General features: G+C 47.0%; 1 protein-coding gene and 1 pseudogene across 1 annotated transcript in view; one reads left to right on the forward strand and one right to left on the reverse strand.

The window, feature by feature from the left end:
- Nucleotides 1-2,758: 2,758 nt before the first annotated feature.
- LOC148775040 (small ribosomal subunit protein bS21m pseudogene) lies at nt 2,759-19,876 on the reverse strand (annotated as a pseudogene).
- Nucleotides 19,877-20,543: 667 nt separating this feature from the next.
- The window catches only part of SOX13 (SRY-box transcription factor 13), a 49,615-nt gene continuing 44,306 nt past the window's right edge, over nt 20,544-25,852 (forward strand). Inside the window, exon 1 of the mRNA XM_055420082.2 lies at nt 20,544-21,134. The gene's annotated coding sequence lies outside the window, so the exon portion shown is untranslated. The remainder of the gene's footprint in view (nt 21,135-25,852) is intronic.

Here is a 25,852-nt window from a genome sequence, read left to right on the forward strand (position 1 = left end):
GCAGTCCATACGTGGGGTTGTAAAGAGTTGGATATGACTGAGCGCCTAACACAAGAACAGAAAGTTGGTCTAGCTTCATTTGTTGAAAAGATACCCTTTCCTCTTTAAATTACTGTGGCTCTTTTGTCAAAATCAATTAACGAAATATGTGTAGATCTATTTATGGACTATCTATATGTCCGTCTTTACACCAATACCACACTGACTTCATTACTATGGCTTTAGAGTATGTCTTGAAGTCAAGTAATATATCCCAATTTGCTCTTCTTTTTCAAGATAGTTTTGAATATTCCAGGTCCTTTGAATTTCCATATAAACTTTAAAGTCAGGTTCTCATTTTATTGTTGTTTTTTAAATTTTTTATTTCCTTCTTTTTGGCTGTGATGGGTCTCTGTTGCTCACTCAGGCTTTCTCTAGTTGTGGCAAGCAGAGGCTACTCTTCATTGCAGTGCTTTTTATTTCCTTGTTTTTGGCTGTGATGGGCCTCTGTTGCTGCACTCAGGCTTTCTCTAGTTGTGGCAAGCAGAGGCTACTCTTCGTTGCGGTGTTTGGGCATCTCGTCTTGGTGGCTTCTCTTGTGGACTCTAGGGCACCTGGTCTTCAGTGGCCGTGGTGCCTGGTCTTAGCTGCCCCACGACATGTGGAATCTTCCCAGAGTAGGGATTGAACTTGTGTCCCCCACAACGGCAGGCGATTCTTAACCCCTGGACCACCAGGGAAGTCCCTCCATGAAAATTTTAGAATAAGCTTGTCAATTTCTGCAAAAATTACTGGATGGTTATCTTAGTCCCTTGGCCTGCTATAACAGAATACCATAGGCTTAAACAACAGAAATTTATTTCTCAGTTCTGGAAGCTGGGCAGTCCAGGATCAGCAGACTAGCAGATTCAGCGTCTGGTGAGAGCCTGCTTCCTGGTTCATAGATGCCATCTTCTCATTGTGTCCTGACATAGCAGAAGGGAGAAGGGTTCTCTCTGGGAATTTCTTATAAGGGCGCTAAACCCTTTTGTGAAGGCTCTGCCCTCATGACCTAATCACCTCCCAAAGGCCTCACCTCCCAATGCGATCACACTGGGATTAGGGTTTCAACACATGAATTTGGAGAGGGGGACACATTCAGTCCATAGCAGTGATTTTGATTGGGATTGTGTAGAATCTATAGGTTGATCTGGGAAGCATTAATGTTTTTACAATATTGAGTCTCCCCATCCTTGACAATTGTGTATCTCTTCATTTAGATCTTTAGCTTCTCTTAGCAATGTTTTGTAGTTTTCCAGGTAAACGTCTTAGACAACTTTCGTTAAACTGATCTCTAGGTATTACACGTTTGTTGATGTTACTGTAAGTGGTATCTTTTCATTTTATATTCCAAAAGTTTGCTACAAGTATACAGAAATATGACTTATTTTTGTATTCTGAACTTGTATTCTGCAACTCTGATCAATTGACTTATTAGTTCTAACAATTTTTGGTAAATCCGTTAATTTTCTACACACATATCATTTTAATTGTGAATAAAGTCAGTTTTATTTCTTCTTTTACACTTTTTATGCCCTGTACACCTGGACTATCCCACTTGGTCCTGTGTGTTATCCTTTTTTATATTTGGGTTCTATTTGCAAAAACTTTGTTAAGGCTTTGTGTCTATGTTCAAGGGATATTACTCTGCAGTTTTCTTTCCTTGTAATATCTTTTATTGTGGCATCAGGGTAATTCTGGACTCATAAAATGAGTTGGGAAAGGTTTCTTTTCCCTCTGTTTTCTGAAACAATTAATGTATTATTAGTATTATTTCACCCTTAAATAATTGATAGAATTTTGTCAGTTTCTTAAAAAATTATGAACTCAAGTCTTTAATAGATAGAGGGCTGCTTGGATTTTCTATATCATCTTGGGCCAGTTTTTCTAATGTGTATTTCAACTAATTTGTTCATTTTATGTAACTTGCCAAATTTATTCTAAAAAGTGGTTAATAATACTCCCTTTTATCCTTTTAATATCTATAGAATTTGAAGTGATGAGCCCTCCCTTTCATCGTGATGCTGATATTTTTGTGTGTCTTCCCTTTTTTTAAGTGTTGTGTCTTCTTTTTTTTGTCAATCTAGCTAGGAGTTTATCAATTATATTGATCTTTTCAAAGAACCAGGCTTTGCTTTCATTGATTTTATTTTATTATTGATCTTATTTCACTAATTTCCACTCTTATCTTTATTATTTTCTTTCCAGCATTGCTTTTTGAAGGTCATGGAAGGGCATAAGTTCCCACTCCCATCTCCAATCATAAGATGTCTGAATGGAAAGGGATTTTAGTCGTACACTTGACCAGCCCCTTCATTATTGGTGGACAGAAATCTGAGGGGGAGCGATTTTCCTCAGGCCACTTAGTTTTCTTCCAAGGCCAACTCATTTATTCATTTGCTTATTCATTCCTTCATTGATATATTCTTTTTAAAATTTTTTAAGCCTTTATTGAATTTATTATAATATTGCTTTAGTTTTTGGCTGCGAGGCATGTGGGATCCTAGTTCTTCAACCAGGGATCGAACCTGTGTCGCCTGCATCGGAAGGTGAAGTCTTAACCACTGGACCACCAGGGAAGTCCCCATTAATATATTCTTATTCGGGACTTCCCTGGTGGTCCAGTGGTTAAGAATCTGCCTCCCAAAGCAAAGGACGCAGGTTCGATCCCTGGTCCCGGAAGATTCCGCACGCTGAGGGGCAACTAAGCCCACGCAGCACAACTACTGAGCCGGTGTGCCTAGAGCCCATGCTCTGCAGCAGCTGGCGGCGCTGTGATGAGGAGCCTCTGCACCGCGACCGGAGAGTAGCGCTTGCTTTGCACAGCTAGAGAAAGCCCACACGCAGCAACAAAGACAGTGCAGCCGCAAATAAAGAAGTCAGTTTTAAAAATGAACATATCACTCCTTGTAAGTAAAAATCAAATATCTTATTCGTGTAAAATATATTTGTTGATCTTGTACTATGAGTCAGAGACTGTTCTGCTCTAAGAACAAAGTTGAATAAGTCCGTCTCTAGATTCAAAAATCTCCCAGCCTAATGATGGAGACAGCAAGGAATTAGACAATTACAATTCAGTGCCAGATGCTGTAACAGAGGTGTTCTCAGGGTGCCACGCATGGCTTATATGAAGATAAGGGTGGAGGTTGGGGTTGGTCAGTAAAGACTTCAGACAAGACACGAAGGCAGGAGGAGAAGGGGATAATTGAGGACAAGATGGTTGGATGGCATCACCAACTCAATGGACATGAGTTTGATCAAACTCCTGGAGATGGTGAAGGACAGGGAAGCCTGGCGTGCTGCAGTCCATGGGGTCGCAAAGAGGTGGACATGACTGAGCAACTGAACAAATATATGTAATTGAGTTTATTTTAAGAAAGGTATAAAAGGGGGTTAGAGAAAGAAAGGTGAAGCCAAATGAATAAGGGTTTTCACACTGGGCCTCCTATCCAAAGGCCCAGTATGCCTCTGCCATTTATCTGCCCGATTCTTTCACATCAATAAGTTGTTCTTGTGAGCCATTCCCATGCTGTAGATTCACTGTCAAGTTTCATAGCTCTCTTTCTATCTCTTACAGCAAGGCTTCTCCTAACACCGCTGTTGATTTATGCCTCGGTGAGCCCATCCACGGCACGGGTTCTGTTCAGGGCCCTGCACGCACCTTCCACCTTCCCTTCCTGTGCCATCACAGTCCTGGTCATGAACTCCAGATGTTTTGCTACGACCCTTGGAGTTAAGTCCCTAGTCTACAGGACCCCTTAGTGCCCAGCCAACCAGAAGCCCAGACAAGACTAAATGGATTCACCAGGCAAAATAACTCTTCTTTGCTTCAGAAGAAGCTTTGTGAATCTACTAAATATTTGTTTTAAATAAGGCAAATAGAAAGCAATGCAAATCTCAATAAGCAGTCATCAATTAATTAGCTAATTTTGTGTCTAGTCATGACAGGAGGTTTGGGAGAATAAAAATTATGTATTCAACCATGATTGAATCAGATGATTCAATTATGCTTTCCAGAGGATAAATATTCTCTCAGATTCTCGTTTACATTCTGACTTCCTTTACTGCAGGTGGCTGATCCCTTCCAGAGAAGGTAAATATATGTAGAAGCTGTGGCATTATCTTACTAGTATTGACATCTTATTTATTATCTCCTTACCTATTGCTGCATAAAAAATCACCCCCAAACTTTGCATCTCAAAATAATAAACAGTGTAACCTTACACAGTTTCTGAATTTTAGGAATCCAGGTGTGCTTAGCTGAGTGATTCTGGCTCAGATTCTCTTAGGAGATCTCTTCAGAAGTTATCAGCCGGAGCTGTAGTCTCTGAAGACTTGACTGGGCTGAAGGGCTGGCTTCTAAGTCCCCTCCCATGCCTGCCGGCAAGAGGCGTGGTTCCTCAGCACATGGGCCTTTCCAAAATGTTGCTTGACATGGCAAGTGACTTCTCTCAGAGTGAATGACCCAAATGCCAATCTGTGATGACGTGATCTCCAAATTATATGTTGTTACTTCTTCTTCCTTAATCTGTCCATCAGAAATGAGTCACTAAGTACAGCTCAGCTCACACTCAATGGAAAGGGATTACAATAGGACAAGGGCATTCAGGCCTAGAGATGGGGATCATTGGGAATCCATCTTGGAGACTTACTCCCACAGATACCCTCACAGACTGACTATAATTTTAAGAGTTTGGAAGCTTAGTGACATTGAGAATGAAATGGCCAATTCACTTTTGTCTTATTTTCTGCATAGAACCTAATTCTTAGACATGAAATTATTTTATAAATCTCCTCTTTATAGATATTATAATATTATATCCTAAAATAAAACATAATAGGAGTTTAGGGCCAAGATGGTGGCAGAGAAAGACCTTGAGCCCACCTCCTCCCACGGGCACACCAAAATTACCACTATTTACAGAGAAACTATCGATGAGAAGAACTGGAAGACTAGAAGAAACAGTTTCTGCAACTAAAGAGATAAAGAAAAACCACAACATGATGGGTAGGAGGGCAGAGATGTGGTATCATCAAGACCCACACCCGAGGGTCACATACAGGAGGATGATCACAATTGCAAAGTTTCTCCCTGAGGAATGAGTGATCTGAGCCCCACATCAGGCTCCCCAGTCTTGGGGTTTCCTGCACCAGGAGGATGAGCCTCCAGAATGTTTGGCATTGAAAGCGAATGGGACTCATTTTGGGGGAGAGCCAGAGGACTGTGGAAAATGAAAACTTCACTCTTAAAGGGCACATACAAAATCTCACCTGCTCTGGGACCCAGAGCAGAAGCAGTGATTGAAAGGAATGGATTAGAACCACCTGCTGGTCTTGCAAAGCCTCCTGGAGAGGCAGGAGGAAACTGGAGCCCAACCTGAGGACAAAGACACTGGCAATAGCCATTTTGGGGAGTTCATTCCACCATGAGGACACTGGCTCTTATAAGCGCCACTTTGGAATCCTCCCTCTAGCCTACTAGGGCTGGGACTCAGCCCTGCCCACCACCCTATGGGCCCTAGTACTGGGATGTTTTAGGCCATGCAAATACCTGGGCAGACTCACAGACCCACCTACCAACAGACCTAATGCCTTAAGACCCCCTGAGCCTGTAGCAGCATTGAGAGGGCCCCAGAGGGCCCAGGGTCCAGCCCCAAATACCAGTTCACTGGCACCAGTCCTGGGATCCCTAAGGTCCTACCGTCAGAAACCCCAGGAACCAGCCTCAGCCACCAGCCCTGGGATCACATGGACCCTGGCTTTACCCACCAGCAGCAGAAACCAACCCTAGGACTACAACAGCTCTGCAGCTTCCCAAACCAGGATGCAGCCCACCCACAAGTAGACCAACAACAACTCCAAGACCCCCTAGACTCCAGCTCCACTCACCAGCAGGCCAGACACCTTGGACCCTCAGCCAGCTGCCCCAGGGTCCAGCCCCACTCACCGTCACCAGCAGGCCAACACCCCAGACCCTGCAGTCAGCCAGGTCAGCAACTGGCCCTGCCTACCAGCAGATTGACACTAGATCCGGGACCCTCGGCACTCACAACCATCACCAGTGGGCCAGCATAAGCCCCAGGGTCCTTCAAGGCCCTGCAGCTAACAGCCCTGTGAGGCCTTGCCAAACAGCGGCCTGCAGACTGCGTGAAACAGGGCCTGGCAACCAACAAGACCAGGGTCCAGCCATGCTTATCAAATGTCCCATAGTAGTCAGCCAGACACCACAGGAAGACTTATGCAGCACAAACACAGGGTACCCCCAGGACATGCAGCTCTGGTGACCATAAGGGAGCAAACTGCTGGGACATATAGGATCTTCAAAAGGCCATTTCTCCAAGGCTGAGAAATGTAACCAACCTACCAGATACATAGAAAGAAAAATAGCAAATTTGAGGTGACAGAGGAATATTTTCCAAACGAAAGAACAAGCTAAAACCCCAGAAGAAGAACTAAGTAGATTCTTAGAAAGTTAAGAATAGCAATCTACTCAATAGAGAGTTCGAGGTAATGATCACAAAGATGTTCAAAGAACTTGGGAGAGAATGGATGAAGATGAACAGAGTGAGAAGTTAGTTTTTAACAGTTAGAAAATATAAAAAGAACCAAACAGAGATGAAGACTACAACAACTGACATTAAAAACACAAGACTTCCCTGGTGGTCCCACGGTTAAGAGTCTGCCTTCTAATGCAAGGGACATAGGTTCCATTCCTGGTCTGGGAACTAAGAGCCCACATGCCAGAGGGCATCTAAGCCTGCACCTCAACTACTGAGCTCATCCTGCATGCTACAGCTAAGACCTGACGCAATCAAGTAAATAAACAAAATTTTTTTTTTTAATACACTAGAAGGAATCAACTTCCCTGGTGGCTCAGAGGTTAAAGTGTACGCCTGCAATGCAGGAGACCTGGGTTCGATCCCTGGGTCGGGAAGATCCCCTGGAGAAGGAAATGGCAACCCACTCCAGTATTCTTGCCTGGAGAATCCCATGGATGGAGGAGCCTGGTGGGCTACAGTGGTCGCAAAGAGTCTTGGACTTGACTAAGCGACTTAACTTTCACTTTCAGAAGGAATCAACAGTAGATTAAATGATACAGAGGAACAGATCAACAAGTTGGGAGACACAGTAGTGGAAATCATTGAAGCTGAAGACAAAAAAGAAAAAAGAATAAAAAGAATGAGGAGAATTTAAGACACCTCTGGAACAACATCATGCAAACTAATATTCACGTTACAGGGATCCCAGAAAGAGAAGAGAAAGAGAAAGGCTCAGAGAGCATATTTGAAGACATAATAGCTGAAAACTTCCCTAATTCAGGAAAAGAAATGGATATCCAGGTCCAGGGAGACACACAGTGTCTCAAATAGGATCAGAGGACCACACCACACCAAGACACACCATAATTAAAATGAAAAAAAGATAAAAGAGAATATTAAATGTGGCAAGAGAAAAGCAACAAGTTACATACAAGGGTGACTATCAGGTGACTTTTTAGCAGAAATTCTGCAGGCCAGAAGGTAGTGGTCAAGAAACATGAAAATTACAAATGGAACATCTCATTGGTAAAGGCTAATAAACAGTAATATATTAAAAAGCAGAGACATTACTTTGCCGACAAAGGTCCGCCTCGTCAAGGCTGTGGTTTTTCCCGTGGTCATGTATGGATGTGAGAGTTGGACTGTGAAGAAAGCTGATCGTCGAAGAACTGATGCTTTTGAACTATGGTGTTGGAGAAGACTCTTGAGAGTCCCTTGGACTGCAAGGAGATCCAACCAGTTCATTCTAAAGGAGATCAATCCTGGGTGTTTACTGGAGGGACTGATGCTAAAGCTGAAACTCCAATACTTTGGCCACCTCATGCGAAGAGTTAACTCACTGGAAAAGACTCTGATGCTGGGAGAGATTGGGGGCGGGAGGAGAAGGGGACGACAGAGAATGAGATGGCTGGATGGCATCACTGACTCAATGGACATGAGTCTGAGTGAACTCCGGGAGTTGGTGATGGACAGGGAGGCCTAGCGTGCTGTGATTCATGGGGTCGCAAAGAGTTGGACACGACTGAGCGACTGAGCGACTGAACTGAACTGAATATACAGTAAATGGAGTAAATCAACCATGCATAAAGCTAGTAGGAAGGTTAAAAGACAAAAGCAGTCAAATCAGCAATAAGTAGTTAAGGGATACACAAAACAAAAAGATATAAAAAATGATGTCAAAAACATTAAATGTGATGAGTATGGGAGGAGTGAAAATGCAGGGTTGTTGAAATGTGTTTGAATTTAAGAGATTAGCAACTTAAAATAATCACACACACATGCATATACATGGATTGCTATGTACAGTGTGGGGAATATGTTGCATAGCTATACCCAATCTTTGTATAGTGACATATCATAACTAGACTTACTGTGGTGATTATTTTGAAATGTATAGAAATGCAAAATCACTATGTTGTGTCACAGAAACTAACATAGTACTAAAGGTCAATTAAACTTGAAAAAAAAAAAAAAGCAGGGGCAGAGGATATGCTGAGAGATTGAGATTGACATATGTACATTACTGGGCTTCCCAGGTGGCACTGGTGGTAAAGAACCCACCTGCCAATGCAGGAGATTTGGGAGATATAGGCTTGATCCTTGGATCGGGAAGATCCCCTGGAGGAGGGCATGGCAACCCACTCCAGTATTCTTGCCTGGAGAATCTCACGGACAGAGAAGCCAGATGAGCTATAGTCCATAGGGTTGCAAAGAGTTGGATATGACTGAAGTGACTTAGCATGCACCCACATATGCACACTACTATATATAAAATAGAAAACTAATAAGAACCTACTGTACAGGAACTTCCTCGATGGCGCAGTAGTCAAGAATCTGCCTGCAGTGCAGGAGACCCAGAATCTGCATGTTCCATCCCTGGGTCAGAACGATCCCCTGGAGGAGAAAATGGCAACCCACTCCAGTGTTCTTGCCTAAAATATCCCATGGATGGAGGTATCTTGACCAAATATTCTTTAACAGCCTATGTGAGAAAAGAATCTAAAAACAGAGTGAGCATATGTATATGAGCACTTTGCTGCACATCCGAAACTAAGGCAACATTGTCAATCAACTACACTCCAATAAAAACATTTTTAAGTGAAGAAAGCTGAGCGCCAAAAAACTGATGCTTTTGAACTGTGGTGCTGGAGAAGACTCTTGAGAGTCCCTTGGACTGCAAGGAGATCCAACCAGTCCATTCTAAAGGAGATCAATCCTGGGTGTTCATTGGAAGTACTGATGCTGAAGCTGAAACTGCAATACTTTGGCCACCTCATGCGATGAGTTGACTCACTGGAAAAGACTCTGATGCAGGGAAAGGTTGGGGGCGGGAGGAGAAGGGGACAACAGAGGATGAGATGGCTGGATGGCATCACCGACTCGATGGACATGAGTCTGAGTGAACTCCGGGAGTTGGTAATGGACAGGGAGACCTGGCGTGCTGGGATTCATGGGGTCGCGAGGGGTCGGACACGACTGAATGGCTGAACTGAACTGAAGCAAATTCATACGAAAAAAGGTCAGATTTGTGGTTACCAAGGCTTCCCTTGTAGCTTGTCGGTAAAGAGTCTGCCTGCAATGCAGGAGACCTGGGTTCGATCCCTGGGTCGGGAAGATCCCCTGGAGAAGGAAATGGCAACCCACTCCAGAGTTCTTGCCTGGAGAATCCCATGGACAAAGGAGCCTGGCAGGCTACTGTCTACAGGGGCTCTCAAGAGTCGGACACGACTGAGCGACTAAGCACACATACACACACAAAAGCAGGGGTGGCTGGAGGGAGAACTGAATAAAAGTAGTCAAAAGGTATGAACTTTCACTTATAAGATCAGCAAATATGATAGATGTAATGTACAGCATGATAAATGCAACCGGCATTGCTATATGTTACATATGAAATTATTAAGGGTAAACCCTGAAAGTTCTCATCACAAGAAAAAATATATTTTTTTTTCTGTTTCTTTAATTTTGTACCTAAAAGAGATGTTGGATGTTCACTAAACTTTATGGCAATCATTTCATGACATATGTAAGCCAAATAATCATGCCGTACATCTTAAACTTATAAGGGCTGTGTGTCAATTGTATCTCAATAATACTGGAAGGGGGAAAAAAAGTAGTAGGAGTTTTTACTGAGAACCCTGTCCAGCTCTGTGTTGGGAGAGCTTTACCTTAGATACTTATCTAGAGAGAACGACCTATCAGGAGGCAACTTCAAGGAATGTTTTGGAAAGATGTAACTATTATCCTTTGTTGGTTTAGAATTGTGCAGGATTATGACTCAATTTGTTTATTGTAAGGGCTGAAGACAGACGGGAATGGGCATGAGGGGTATTATGGACTGAATGTTTGTGTCTTCCCCCAATCCAAGGTGAAGCCCTAACTGCTCAGTGTGATGGCATCTTGATAGGAGACCTTTGGAAGGTAATTAGGTCTAGAATAGATGAGATCATGAGGGTAGGGCCCCCATGATGGGAATTAGTATTCTTATAAGAAGAGATGAGAGTTCTCTCTCTTCACCAAGTTCAGATAGAGGAAGAATTCAACAGCTTTCAAGCCAGGGAGAGAGTTTTCATCAGGAATTCAATCATCTGGCACCTAGATCTTGGCCTTTCAGTCTCCAAAACTGTGAGAAGTGAATTTCTGTTGTTCAGGCCACCTGGTCTATGGCATCTTGTTACAGTAGCCCAAGCAAACAATTATAAGGGGTTACTGTCGTCTGATTGAGTAGAAGCAAGACTAAATTCACAGTGTTAGAATTCTACTGAACTTCCAGTGGTGGAACAATCTGCAGGCTTTCACAGCAGCCTCTGTCTGCAGAGGGGCTGGGCTGATGGCAGGGAGTTCCAACAGCTGAGGAAGTAATTGAAAACGTGACTAGGGAGCACGAAAGTAAACATTTTAAGGGCCAACTTGGACTTCTAAGCCAACAGTAGAAAATCTGGAGAGGAATCACATTGCTGGTTGGAGGGGTGGGATCAGTATAGTCATTGGTATAGATTCCTCTGATCAAAGATTGTTTTTAACAGAACAGGTTCTTCTGTTTGCATAAATCACTTTGTCATGAAAAAGATTTTTAAAGTGGGAACAAGAGCTAAGACCTAGCTTACTTTTCAGATTCAAGAGAAGAAGATGCAGTCAGGAGGCTTGTATAGTCATGAAATGCGGCAGCTCATCCACCTTCATGCACCTGGTGACAAGGAAGGGTTTCTTTCTTACCTACAGGAGCAACCCAGCAGGGCTATGTCTAACTCTTCTCTGAAACTGCTCAGAAGAACATCATTCCAGGCTCACCTCAAAAGAAGGGAAAGTTTGGGGGGAGATGTACATGCTAAAGAGAACTGATTCAGCTGCTATAACAAAGGCCAGCGGAGAAGGCAATGGCAAGCCACTCCAGTACTCTTGGCTAGAAAATCCCATGGATGGAAGAGCCTGGTAGGCTGCAGTCCGTGGGGTCGCTAAGGGTCGGACACGACTGAGCGACTTCACTTTCACTTTTAACTTTCACACATTGGAGAAGGAAATGGCCACCCACTCCAGTGTTCTTGCCTGGAGAATCCCAGGGACAGGGGAGCGTGGTGGGCTTCTGTCTATGGGGTCACACAGAGTCGGACACGACTGAAGTGACGCAGCAGCAACAGCAGCAACAACAAAGGCCAGTGTCACAGTGGCTTACCCGACATATCAGTTTATTAGTGTCTCCTGAATTGTTCAAAACTAAGCTCTATAGAGCTTCATGGGGGCTCTGTAGTATCAGAGTATCCTTTTTAAATGCCCCAAGTCATGGCCTGAAATACCTAATACGATTCCTGCCACCATACACACATTCTAGCCAGGAAAAGGGAGAAAGAATGGACAGAATGCATCCTTTCTTGTTAAAAACATGACCATGTATTATTAATACTTTGTGTAGGTCTTATAGGGCCAAACCAGGAAGTTGTATTATCACTTCTGCTTACATACTATAGGGTAGAACCTAGGCATATGGCCATGTTTAGCTGCAAGAGAGGCTAGGAAATGCAGTTGTTTGATTGGTAGTCAGTTTTTCAGCTAAAACTTGTATTACTCTAGAAGAAAAAAACAGATGTTGTGGGACAACTAGCAGTCTTGGTCACAAAAACCTTCTGTAATCTTGCATGGAAGGAGGGCAAATCAGATTAGTCACAGACAAAGATACTTTTATTAGACTATAAACTTACGACGACAAGGAGCCTAGCTCTTTTTGCTCTTCACTTGTCATCATTGCCTAGCACAATCCATGCATATAGTAGGTTCTTAATATTTATTAAAGACATGAGTGAATGAGGGGCAGCTAGGATGTTAAGTATTCAGAAGACCCTCCACTGTGTCTCTCCCCAAGGACTGTTGTTGCAAGAATCCAGAATACTTGATTTCTTGTCAAATTTAAACATGAGAAAGTATGCTGGAATTCCTTCACAAACCAAAATTTCCTACCCACCATAGCCATATTTATAAATAATGTGGTTTCTTTATAACTCTGTTCTAACATCTAGTGATGTCAAGGGTTGGATGACACAGTGCCCATGGAGCTGTCTGACGGCATATGATATGAGAAAATTAGGCTCTTCCAGCAGTTTTAACATGCTATTACTATAAGCAAATTTGATATGTTCCTGGGAGGATTTTATCCCAAGTTCTTCTACATTACACAGATTAATTCTTATAGATGGGAGGGACCAGCCTTGGAGCAAATGGGACATCTTCTGGGAGTTGCTGGGAGGGATCAGCTCAAGGAGGTAAAGCCTCCAGCCTCAGCTTAGGGGCTGGGTTAGGCTCCCAGCTTTCCCCTGGGGGCTATGTTTTCAGATCCAGTATTTAATAAACTGAGAGAATAAAAAACAGTAAAATATGGAAGATAATACAGCAGTCAATAGAAAGATAAAGTAAACTAAGAAGAAATAAAAAGATAGTAAGAGTAGCTTTAAAAAAAAAGGCAGCAGGCAAAGTGACATTATGAACTAAAAATTTTTTAAAATAAGCTATAAAGAAATTAAAAGATGGAACAAAGACACAATAAGGCAAAGGGTTAGAAATAACAGATGGAAAATAAAAATATAATAACAAAAAATCTAGACGATAAGATGAGATAAAAGACAGTATAAAATAGCTAGAAGAAAGAAAAAAAACGGGATTTAAAAATGGCTGAGATAAGTAAAATCATTAAACCCACAAAAATAAAAGACTAAAGGGATTAAAACTATAAAACATGCTAAACCAATACCAAAAGAAATAAAAAATTTAAAAGACTAGGCTCTGAGGGAAGAGGGTAATAGATCAATTTTGTTTCAAGTTAAAATAAGGCTGCACTGCAAGGGCAAAACCCTTCCCCTCATGTAGACTCATTCCTTTGAGTCCAGGCAGTCTCAAGGTTGTATGGACCTCCCAACAAGTAATTAGCATCCATAGCATTGCATGGCATCGAAAGTAATTTGCTAGAGCTGCTCTAACAAAGTGCCACAAACTGGGTGGCTTAAACAGCAGAGCCCAGAAGTCCATGATCAAAGTGTTGGCAGGGTGGGTCCCTTCTGAGGGCACAGAGGAAGAATCCATCTCGGCCCTCTCTCCCTGGTTGGAGACGGCCATCTTCTCCTGGCGTCTTTCCTCCTTGTGTGTCTGCACACAAATGTTCCCTTCTGATAAAGACTACAGTTCTGTTGAACTAGAGCTCACCCTAATTACTCCATTTTAATGTAATTGCCTCTGTAAAGACCGTGTCTCCAAATATAGTCACATTCTGAAATATTAGGGGTTCAGTTCAGTTCAGTTCAGTCGCTCAGTCGTGTCCGACTCTCCGCGACCCCATGAATCACAGCACGCCAGGCCTCCCTGTCCATCACCAACTCCCGGAGTTCACTCAAACTCATGTCCATCGAGTTGGTGATGCCATCCAGCCATCTCATCCTCTGTCATCCCCATCTCCTCCTGCCCCCAATCCCTCCCAGCATCAGTCTTTTCCAGTATGAATTTGGGGGAAGGGCCCATAACAGCATCCCTCCAAGTTGTTCCTGGGAGGATGCCCTCTAGGCAGAGAGATAAAAGCAGAGAGCTGATTTTTTTTGGATTTCTGATTAATTTTCTTCATTTCTCTTGGACCCACAGGGCAGAAAAGCTTCAACCTTTTGCCTAGTTTGGGGCCCTTGATGGAGCTGATTTTTTTTGGATTTCTGATGAATAGTCTTCATTTCTCTTGGGCCCACAGGGCAGTAAAGCTGAGTCCCAGAAGGATAAGTCTCTGCGGTCTGTGACCCATTTTCTCTCATGACTTTAGGACAGCTGGGAGCAAGAAACGTCCTGGCAGCCACTGTCCGGTGGCTACAGAGAGGCCCACCCACGATGCTGGGCTGCTGTGCCTGGCTTCTCCTGCCAAGGCATTTCTGCTCTGGCTACAAACACCTTGCGAGATCGAAGGTGCCTTCTAATTCTCTGCAAATCTACAGCATGATCGCCAGCCACGTTTTGGAGCTTGTAAGTCATTTTCTTCTGCCTTTTCCAAGCAGGAAAGCCAGGGAGAGCTGGGCACTGGAACACCTCACTCTTAGGAGTGAGTGTTCTGTTCCTGGTTTCTCTCTGAGGTGGAGCTCAGGACTGCGTGCAGTGAGAAAAGACTAGAACATCCTCCTCCTGGAGAGGAGGAAGCCCTGACCCACAGATCACCTAATTCAATTTCCTCGTTAACAGTTGAGGAAATAGAAATTCAGGAAGGAAAGACTTGCTCCCAAGTGTTCTCTCCCTCTCCCACACACAGGCACACACACAGGCACGGAGCAGGCTGGTGCCCAGGCCCCAGGCAGCCTTCTGACAGGGACAGCTTCCTGGGCCTTCCGCTTGTGTGGCTGTGCAGGGCCTTGCGCTCAGAAGGGCCCTGGGCTTGATTGAGCACTCTGCTGTCACCATCTTGAATTCTTAATCATTCGAAACAAAGGCACCACGTGTCATTTTGCAGTGGGCCCTGCAAGTTGTGGCAGCGGGTCCTGCCCCTCACCCCCAATTCCCACGGTGTTCTGATGAGTATGGAAGCACAGGCCATCCAAGCTCTTCTTGGCCACAAGCTGGGGCAGAGACTTCGGGTACTGTTCTTAGCACAAGATAAGCCCTTCAGAGAAAGCAGAGGAAGGGAGGATGCCTTTGCTTCAGGCCCAAGGCTGTGGCTCTGGCCTCGGCTCCTCAGCGAGTCCTCAGCTGGGCATGAGCCTCAGTCACTGCCACCAGATCTCTGGCCTGCCAAGATGGCCCGTCCCAGCCCTGTTCCTTTCCAAAGTCCCTCAGTCTCCCCGGCAGAAACCCAAGGGGGCGGGAGAGGGGAGGGATGAAAGGAAAGTGAAAGTCTCAGCCTCTCTGGATGGCCCTTCTCCTCCTCCTCCCCCCTCCCCCTGCCCCCTGCCGTTGCCATGGAGACCAGAACAAAGCCTCTCTTTCCCCTCTTTTCTGGATTGTTAATTGTCTTTACTCCATGGTGCCTTTGTTAATTGTTGCCAGTCCCTCCCAGGATGAGGATCTAGGTCTCCTCAAGACAGGAAAGAGCGGAAAAAAAGTTAAGTGTTGGGGGTGGGGCAGGGCAAGCCAGGTGGTGGGGGTGGGGATGCAGAGAGGAGGCTGCTCGAGCTTTTCTGCATTATCCCGGCTTCTAGGAAGCGAACACCCTCTTCACCTCTGTCCCTCAATCAAGTGCCTTTTGAGGTGGGGCTAGTGACACCCTCTATGGGAAGGGATAGGAAAGAATAGAAAGAGAAAAGAAAGAAAACAGCCATTGTGCATATGTGCCACGTGTGCATATTTGTGTGTTTGTGTGTCTGGCAGGTGCCCCCTCAGAGGGAGGTGGCTGTCTTGGCAGTGCACCCTTTCCAGTTGACCAGTGAGACATGCGACTTGGTTTTATCCCCAACTTTTAGGATTACTAGTGATTAGACTTACAGAGAGAATGCGTGCTAGCTCGGGAGGTGAGAATGACTATGCCAGCCCTCTTCCTGCTGCGTGATTCCCCATGGTAGCTACACGTGTGAAGAATGGAGCAAAGAAGTTTTAGAAGCATGCACGAGTGTATGTGTGCACGTGTTTGTGTATAAAAAGGACTTAGTCATAGCATTAGCACACTCAGGAGCACACGCCCTGAGTGGGGTCACTGTCTTTGCACTTGTGTCAAGTGATAGTGATATGGGTTGGGAGTGATATGGGTCTATCCGTACATGGGAGAAAGTCCTCCTGCTGGGTGACAGGAGGTTGACTTTCACATAAGAAGCAAAGAGTTGTTTCTCCTTCTGGGGTCTAAGCTAGAATCTAGGCTGTTCAATAATACTCAAGTGTTAGTTTATATGGTTCGGAGTCTAAGGACCCCATGAGAAGTGGAGCAGGGTGGTATAGAAGAAAAAGCATGGATTTGAGGGCCAGAAACCTGGATTCAAATGTCACCTCTTGCCCCTTCACTATGTGGTCTTGGAAACTTCCCTTCCCCTCTCTGAGTATCATTTTCCTCATCTGTAAAATGGAACTGTTCCCATCTTCACAGAGCTGTTGAGAGATTAAAGGAGATTATGCGTATAAGGTACCAGAGTTGGGCAAGATACCTCTCCTTTCTGTGCACAAAGAGAGGAGCTGGAGGAGATGGTTCTAGAAGGCTAATTCCTTCCAGATCTTATATTCTCAGATTCTGATAGGGAAATGAAACATCCTATGAATCCACTTGTTATCTTCTGGATTAGCTTCCATAGTAATTAAGACTGAGGATGACTCTCCGGAAGAACTAAGATAGAACCAAGTAGAGGCCCACCAGCGTCAGCCGGAAGGGAGTGCCTGCTGTGAAAGCTGAGGCCCACCCATGCTCCACGGGGACACTCCTGATTTACTCCTGACTCCAGTGTCTGACTATAGGGATCTAGAAAAACACTTCCTCGGTCAGTGGATGTAAGAGGTGGTGCCCAAACTAGCCCTGCTAGCCTGGGCCTACCCTGACCTGGCCTAAGACACAAGCTCCTTCCTCGAGGCTTCACAGAGAAAGTGGCTCTCAGGAGGTCGTGGTGGTCTGCGGGGAGCAGGAAGGGCTTCGGGCAAAGCAGTGAGACAGGCTTCCGTGTGCTCTCAGCTCACTTCCTCTCCCGGACCTTCTCCCCTGGTCCTGCTCCTATATCAGTGAGGAAAGTAATTCACACCAGCCTGTGAATCTAATCCTTTATAACTTCTCCATAAATAAGGAATACTTATACTCCTTCAGCAAATATTTTTTAAGCGTCTCTTATAGGCTCTGGAAATTAAATGGAAAGTACAGCAGACAAGTTTCTTTTCTCACAGAGTCTACAGTCTAAGGGTAGACAGAAAAGCACAAGAAAACAGAAAACCAATAAAATAAGCATCACTTGTGATATGAAGGAGGCAAATGGGGTCTAAAGGAACAAAGGTGAGAGATGGGGTTAGGAGATGACTGTCGGTGGGGGAGGAGGAAAGATGGAGGGACATTTGTGTTGAGATCAGAGAATGAGCCACTCTGGGAAGGACAGAGTTTGGGGAAGCACTTTCCAGGTAAAGAGATATTTATAGGGTTTGAGGTCTGGTTTAAGACTGATCCTTTAATAAGGAGATCTGACTGGGATTGGGCAAATTTTGCAAGATAACAGTTCAGGATTGGAGCACACAGCAAGGGGAGAGTCTTTAAAAATAAACAATTGTTTGATAAGCTCGTGGTTTGCCAGGTTAAACAAACTATTGTCCTGAGAAGGGGGCTGTCTGAGCAGTCTATTGTTCAGATAAATTGATTTTTAGCAAGCTCCTGAAGCAAATAATGAAGTTATTTACTGGTTTGCAGTCTTATCTTCCTGGGCAAGAAATTTCTGGAACAAATATTAAAGTCATGTCATTGTAAGCAGCCTTATTTAAGTTATGTGGCCTATAAGAATTCTCAATTTCTCACTTCTCGGAAGCAGTGAGTTTGTGGTCATCTAGCTGAGAGACTACCACAGTGGCCTGGACTAGGGTGGGACAGTGGAGGGAGAGAAGTAGATGGATCGGGATATACTTTTGCAGACACATCAACAGTCCCCACTGATCAGATTAGATCAGAGAGAGGGAATCAAAGATGACTCTTAAGTTTTAGGCTCAAGCCACTGAGTAAGTGGTGGGTACCATTTACTGAGATAGGAAAGATGGTACAGGGTATAAATAGTCTTAGGGGAGTGGTTATCGGCTCAATTTTGAACATGTAAAGTTTAGGATGTCTGTGAGTCCTTGGATAGAAATGACAAGCATGTGGTTGAATACATGAATCCAAAGTGCATTAGGCAGTCCTAGAGATCTAAATAAAAAAATTGGGAGAATGATCAGTGCCTCATTGGTATTTCAAGTCATGGAAACAGTTAAAATTTCATCTAGGGAGAGAAAGTAGAGAGAAAGGAAAACAGGATGCAGGCGAGCTGCGAGCCCTTAGGACACTCACCTGGAGACAACAGTGGAGGGAGAAACTGTAAACAGAGGAGGCTGAGAAAGGGCAACCAGTGCACTCAGAAGATATTCAGGAGAGTGTGGGACCTCAAAGTGAGTGTTTTAAGGAGGGCATGGTCACATGGGGTTAAACGTGTAAGTGGTATTGCCAGGAAATAGTGCAGTAGGTATAGAAAGTCCTAGAATCTTCAAAGTCAGATTGCTTCCTGTCATCACTTTCTAGCTGCGACCTGGAGCTTCATTTCTCTTACCTGAACGGGGATAGTGATACCACCCTCACGAAACCGGCATAAGGTACAAACAGAGAGCGTAGGTGAAAACAGTACTATGCCTAAGACACAGCAGGCAGATACGATGAAGATCCCAGTTCCAGTGTCGGTGATTGGGAAGAGAGGACCCCAGTGAAGTGAGGCATAGTGGGTGGGGGTACTGGAGAGGGGAAAGCCCCCTTCCTAAGCTCTCCTTTCGTCCTATCTCATTTGCCAAAACTGAGGATAGCTACCAGGAGGGATCCATAATGAGGTTACCCACTGAAGCTGATCAGTGGCCAGAGAAGACAGCCTGATACATGGAAAACCCCGGCACGTTGGCTGGGAGGAGGAAAAGCTTGGTGGCACCTGAGAGACTTCCATAGTTTCTGAAATGGCTTCACCCACAGTTGGCTTCATCCAAATGCCAGTCCCTGAAGTATGAATTTTGACTTTTCTCACCTCCTCAACCCCACCCATTTCTTCCTTTCCACTCTCCTCACCTATACCTTAGCTCAGGCCCACTTTATTTTTACCCTGGTTACCGCCACTGTCTGGTCACTGGCTTCCCTGCTTTCAGTTGGACTGATCTCAGTAGAGGCCTGTTTAGAATTCCTCACTGACTTCCTATTCCTTTCAATCAACCAACTGATCGATGAATATTTTTTATCACGGGGCTGCTCTTTGCGAAGACCTGGCTAAACACAAGGAGTCTAATAGTGAGCCCGAGAGACACATTCCTGCCCCTGTGGCGCTTACAGGGGATCAGACAAATGAACAGTCACCATACTATCTGCGACTGGGGGCGGGGCGGGGGGTGCTTTCTGAGCCAGATTGGCCATCAAGAGAGGCTCTGGGAGAGTAGATATCTGGGCTGAGACCTAAAAGATGAATAAGAGAAGTTAGCCAAGGAAGGTGGTGAGGGATGATGAAATCCAAAACCTCAGAAAGTCTTAGAGCCTGGCTGACCATCAGCTGAGATCCTGGCCACCTGCACTGTGAGTGTTATTTGCAGATTCAAGATCACCACACCTTTAATCTGCTCTCTTTTCCAAGATCCAGTTCAGATGGCACCTTCCCCTGGAAGACTGATCTGTCCCAGGCCCTACCCCTCTTGGTGGCCCCCATGCGCCAAGTGCGTGGCTAATCTCAGCGCCTTTCCACCGTACTGTAATCACATGTTCACTCCTCTGTCTCCTCCAGAAAGGACAGGGCACTTTCTCACTCATCCTGGTGTCCCTTGCACTCAGCTGGGTCAGGCATAGGCATTTAATAAGTACACTGATTCAAATGAACCCGTCCTCCCCTCCCCCACAGTATCAAACAGGTCAGGGAAAAAATAAGACTTGAGAGAGTGCAAAATGACAGGGCTAGGGAGTGGTCTGCCACATTAGGAAGCCGTCCTGCTGCAGGTGGGATCATGCTCCTAAGGGAGGTTCTGAGACAGGGCTTTGAAGTCCAGATTATCTGTCTGGAGGTGTTAGGATGCTGGGAGTTGGAGCGACAACTTCTTGGGTCTTGCTCTAAGGAGCGAAGACCCTCTGGAGTGACCTCGCACCTGGGCAGTGAGAGTGAGAGGAGTCCACCTCTTTCTTCTATTCTCTCGATCCCTTCACCCGCCTCCGCCCGCGCGCGCCGCCCAGGAGCCTTCGCTCTTCCCTTTGCAGCAGAGGTTTCCAGCTGCTGCTGCCTGGAGGGACCTGGCCGCAGGGCGGAGGAGGGGACTCTCTGTCCCTCCCTCCTGCTCCATCTCCCCACCCTTCCTCCCTCCTCCAACCCCAGCCCGCTCTCGGTCGCCCTCCCTCTTTCTCTGAGGCTGTGGAGTCGCCTCGCAGCAGCGAGCAAGCGGCAGCGAGCGCCCCGCTCCCAGTCCCGGCTTGGAACTGAACTGTGTTAAGTGCGGGTCCTGGAAGCCCGGCCCGGGAGCGGTGAGCCCGGGTCTGAGCCTGGGGCGCCGCGATCAGCCTCCGAGTCCGTGACCGGGGACCGAGCCGAGGCGCGGATCGCGGAGCGGGAGAGCCGGGCGGGCCGGCGCCGGAGCCCGCGAGTCCGAACGCGGGACCGCGGAAGGCCGGGAGCCGGCCGCGCGCCGGGGGCAGAGGGCAGGGTGCAGGGAGCGGCCTGGCCCGGCCGAGGGCGCCGCCCGGCCGGAACCGAGCTCTCCGCCCGCAACGGCGGCGCGCGGCGGGGCGCGGACCCGGGGTGGCCGCGAGTCCCGGCCGCCGGCGGGGGGCGTGCCTCCTCGCAGCGCGGCCGCCCCGGCCCGGCGCTCCCGGCCGCCGCGCCGCGGGGGCATGTGAACTGGAAGCCCGGGCTGCCGGCCTCGAGGACCCGGACGGAGGAGGAGCGGGAGCGCCGAGCCGCGAGCCCCGCGCCCGGCTGAGTCGTAAGTGCGCCCCTCGGTGCCCGGAGCGCGCCGTCGCGTCTCTCTCGCCCGCCCTCCGAAGTTTTGACACTCGCGACCCGACGTTTCTGAGCACACGCTGGGTCTTTTCTCTGCGAGTTTCCATCCTCGGCAAAGTTTTTCACAAAGGAACGGGTCCCCACCTCCCCCGCACTACGCGGGCACTGGCGGCTACCCGCGGGCAGACTCGAGCTGGTGCGGAGAGGGCTGGAAGCCTGGAAAGGCCGTGGGTGGCTGTGTGTGTGTCTGTGCGCAACACACGAGCCGGGCTTGGGGTGCACTGCCCCCCGCTTCTCACCCACTGCTCAGGGGCACTGGGTTCTTCTCACTTGGACGTCCAGTTCGAGGATTTCCTAGCGAGAAGCCAGGGCGACCAGTGAGCGCCCGGCTTGGGGCTCCGGTGCCCGCCCCGCGGCGCAGATCTGCCCCTGTCCTGCTTGTGTGGGGTGCGGGGGCCGGCCGCGCAGCCTCTCTCACCCTTCCAGGTTCGTTTCCCAGCGGAGCAGCTGGGCGCTGCATCCTGTTTGTTTTCTGCTCCGGCTGCTCCAGTTTCACCCGGCTTTCCCCTCCCACCCTAGCCTTCTTACCACCCCCAACCTCCCGCCTCTGCATGTGGAAGGAGAATCTTTTCATCCCCATTTCTCTGCAAAAGCAAATCGTGCCTGGGGGCGGGGGGTGGGAAGGGGGTCTAGACGCTCTGTTCCCAGCTGCTCGCCATTGTTTTCCCACACCGCGCGTTCTGTACGTAAACACACACACACACACACACACACACACACACGTGTGCGCGCCGGCTGCTTCGAGTCACACACATGCACACACACTCACACACGCGCACGTGTGCGCGCCGACTGCTCGAGTCCGCAGACGCGCGGGGATCGCCCTCGCTCCCATCTGCCTGCCTGGTCTTCGGGCTGGAGGTGCCCCATTACTTAACCGGAGCTGGGGAGGGCAAGACACGTGGGGGTTGCGGGAGAGTCCAGGTCAGACCCTCGAGCGGGGCCAGGGCGGGAAGTGAATTTTGAACTTCAGCCCTAGACCTCTCTGGGAGGACCCCGAGCGCACAAGCCGCGGCTTCCCGCCCTGGAGGGCCGACGGCAGCTGCAAGGACTCCAGCGGCGCTCTTGGCAGCCTCCTCCCTGACAGGGGCTAGGAGGAAGCCCAAGAGTTTTCCTGGGAAGTTTGCTTTGACTCTGTGGGAATTTCCGGGCAGGGCGCCTTGGCGCTGGTGAAGGGATCTGGCGAAAGACAGCCAGAGTAGATGCTGCTGCTCTGGGCGGAGTTTCCAGAGACCCTGCTTTCTACTGTGCTCCCTTGGGAAGTGGGGCTGGAGATGCTGGGGTATAATTCCCCACCTATGGACAGCGTGTGCTTGGTCAAGTCCCTTAACGTCTCCAGATTTCCCCCCATGCAGAATGTGCAGAGTTATACACACATCTTTGAAACTGGGGTCTAATGATCAGGTAAAGGATACAAGTTTGGCAGGTATGAACTCCAAGAGGGTAGTTGGAACACTGAAAGCCTAGCTTAGTGATTAAGAGACAGGGCTGTAGAGTTGGATCCCAGATACTGCTACTGGAGACATGATCTTGAGAAGTTTAACCTGTATCTGTTTGCTCATCTGTAAAATAGGTTTAATATGGACAGTACCTACTTCATGGGGCTGTCTTAGTGAAGCTCATACAATAGTACCTGGCACATAGTAAGTGCTGCAGAAATGTGACTTACTATTCCCATTATTACTTAACTGACTTTGTACATAGCTCAGAAGAGCATTCTGGGATTGTGCTCATTTAATCAATTATAATTATTGTCCATTTCTGGGAAGGAAGAAACCTCACACTTCTTCCCACCCTTTTCTGATTTTAGCACCTCCCTACTCCTTGTGTGAGCTTCCCTAGTGGCTGGGTGATAAAGAATTTCCTGCCACTGCAGGAGATGCAGGATCAGTCCCTGGGAAGATCCCCTGGAGAAGCAACCCACTCCAGTATTCTTGCCTGGGAAATCCCATGGACAGAGGAGCCTGGAGGGCTACAGTCCATGGGGTCACAAAGAGTCGGACACAACATAGTGACTGAAAAACAACAACACTCCTTGTATCTTGTGAAGTCTTTTTGCTTTTTTCATTCCTTTTCTCCTTCCTGTCCTCTTCCCCTCCTCCCTCCCTTCACAATTTTTGTGAAAGACATTTTATTCCCTCCTTTTCCTCATTCTTAAAAATCAATGTTGGCTCGAGGCAGTGTTCTCTCAGTGGAAATTAGGCCCCAGGAAGGGAGCATTCCCGAGAGGGCTCTGGCCTGGGCTCCTGGCTTAGGATTGGATGCCCATTTCTGTCTCTGGGGCCGGGTAAATTTCTGGAGAGCGGAACCCAGGTGTCTGAGGCCCCAGGGAAGAGTCAAGTAGGATGGGCTGAGGCTGTTCCTGGGGGAGCTCTGCTTCCAAGGTGCCATCTGTGTTGCCTGCTGCTGGGGCTCACTTGGGAACTTGGAATATCCCAGCTGCCTGGGCAGACTGGATGTAGGATTTGGGGTAAATAAGGGGCAAAGATTCCACCTTCAGCTTTCCACTTGCAGTTGGAGTGGTTATTAGGAATCTGGGTTTGTCATAAGCTCCTTGTCTGATTCTGGACCCTGCAAATGCACCACATAAGTAAGTGGGAGCTGGGCAACAGGAAGAGCAAGGCAGCTGCTGCCTACCCACCCTACCTTGGACAATAGGTTCCTCTCTCTTCTTTCTCTGACCCCCTAACCCCCTCCCCAGTCCTGGGAGAAGATGGCCAGGAAGTTGGTCCTTGGAGATCCTGCAAGTGGGCTCTCAATGATGAGAACCAGCATTTCAGTCTTCCTCATTCATCCCTTTAAAAGAAATGTGTTGAGCTCCTATTATACTCCAGGCCTGTGCTAGGCATCAGGGCTTCAGGGTTGAACAAGACAGGTAGTGTGCCTGCCTTCTGAGAGCCTTCTTTCTGGAGGGAGACAGTAAATATCTTGAAATAAGTAGCCAAAACAGTATTAGATCCTATGTGATGTTCAGAAATACAACACGGTGATGTGATAGACGGTGTATGTGTGGGGACCGGCAGCGGAGGTCCTGGGTGGCGAGGCCTGTGAAAACTGACCTGGGGAAAGACTAGCTCAGTCCAGGCCTAAAGGATGAGAAGGAGCTCGCTGCACAAAGACCTGAAGGAAGTGGACTCCGGGCAGAGGGAGCAGCAACAGAAAGACCCCTGCAGCCAGAACTGGGCTTGCAGCAGAAGTGCAGCTGGAGAGGGAGCCCAGAGAAGCCGGGGGAAGCTGGTCATCCGGGGCCTGGTGAGGAGCCTGCATTTCAGGACCAGGGCCGTGGTGCCAAACTGGTCTCATCATTGAAGCCATTGAAGAGTTTTCAGGAGAGGAGTGACATTCTGGGATTCATGATTTTAAAAGATTATTTGGAACATAAAAAAAGGTTACTTGGTAATCAGAGTTGCCCCATGAGAGGGAAATGGTGGCTGAGGGGTGGGATGAAGGAAAGATGGTATTTTTCTCTGTAGACTTTTGTCCTTTCTGAGTGAATCAACAGAACCATGTGTATGTGTCCACTATGCCCAAAAAACACTCAAAACCAGACAGCATAGTTTAAAAAGTATAGCATAAGCCTGGAAAAGGTATATAATAAAAAAAATCTAAAACTATATATTTTAGTACCAATTTTGTAAAGATAATGGTATGTACATCACACACACATAGAAGACTAGATGACTATCTTAATGTTTGCAGAGGTTAATTCTGGACACCAGACGTATGGATGAATTTTATTTTCTCCTTTATCTTCTGTTAATTTTTCCAACCTTCTACAATGGTCACAAATTACTTTTACAAGTGGGAGAAAATGTGGGAAAAAGGTATCACTTCGGTTACTAAGTAAAGAGTAGTTTGAAGGGGAGCAGGAACTGAAGAAGAGAGGCTAGCTAGCGACTGTTTCTGAGTTGAGGTGACTTGGATAAGGTGGCCTGGGGGAGATCATTCTGGAGGTAGAGCCAGTGAGTCTAATTAGCACACCGTTGCCGAACACAATGCTCTGCTCTTGCTTCGAGAGGGCCTTCCACCTCCATCTCAGATTTGGTAATCAGGACCAGGGCCGTGGTCCCAAACTGGTCTCATGCTGACAATTTCCAGTGCTGCCTTGACTTTGGAAATATCTTGGGTTTCATCTACATCCTTATTCCCATCTTTCCTCCTAGTAGGGAGGGCCGCATCCTGAACATTTGAACATTTTGCTACTGTGATAATTAGCAGCCTCAGGGCAACATGATATATACAATAAGGATTTAGAGCCAGGAGAGCTGTTCATCACATAATATCTCTGAACCTCCGTTTCCCCATCTATGAAATGGGATGACAGCAATACTTCCTTGTTAGAATTTGGGAGGCTCACATCTGATTGAGTCTGTAGGTGGTCCATGAATGGTAAGGATCTGGATTTGCTGTTGTCAGACAAGTGTTTGTATGAGCAAGGCCTGCTCCTCAAGAGGATCTAGGTGCCCCTGTCCTTGAGGGCTAACACCTGATTCTCTGCAGGTTTTCTGCTCTCTGGGGGTGCTTTGAGTCTGGCCCTTATTGGGCAGCTCCCTGAGTAGGTCACTAGGAAGCTGATGCAACTGGAAAAAGGGGACTTCAAATGCAGCTGTGCCCACATGCCCCTTTCCCCAGCCTTATTCA

The sequence above is a fragment of the Moschus berezovskii genome, chromosome 17, assembly GCF_049115385.1.
Source record: "Moschus berezovskii isolate FMDL1 chromosome 17, NW_MosBer_1.0, whole genome shotgun sequence".
In the NCBI taxonomy this organism is placed as follows: Eukaryota; Metazoa; Chordata; class Mammalia; order Artiodactyla; family Moschidae; genus Moschus; species Moschus berezovskii.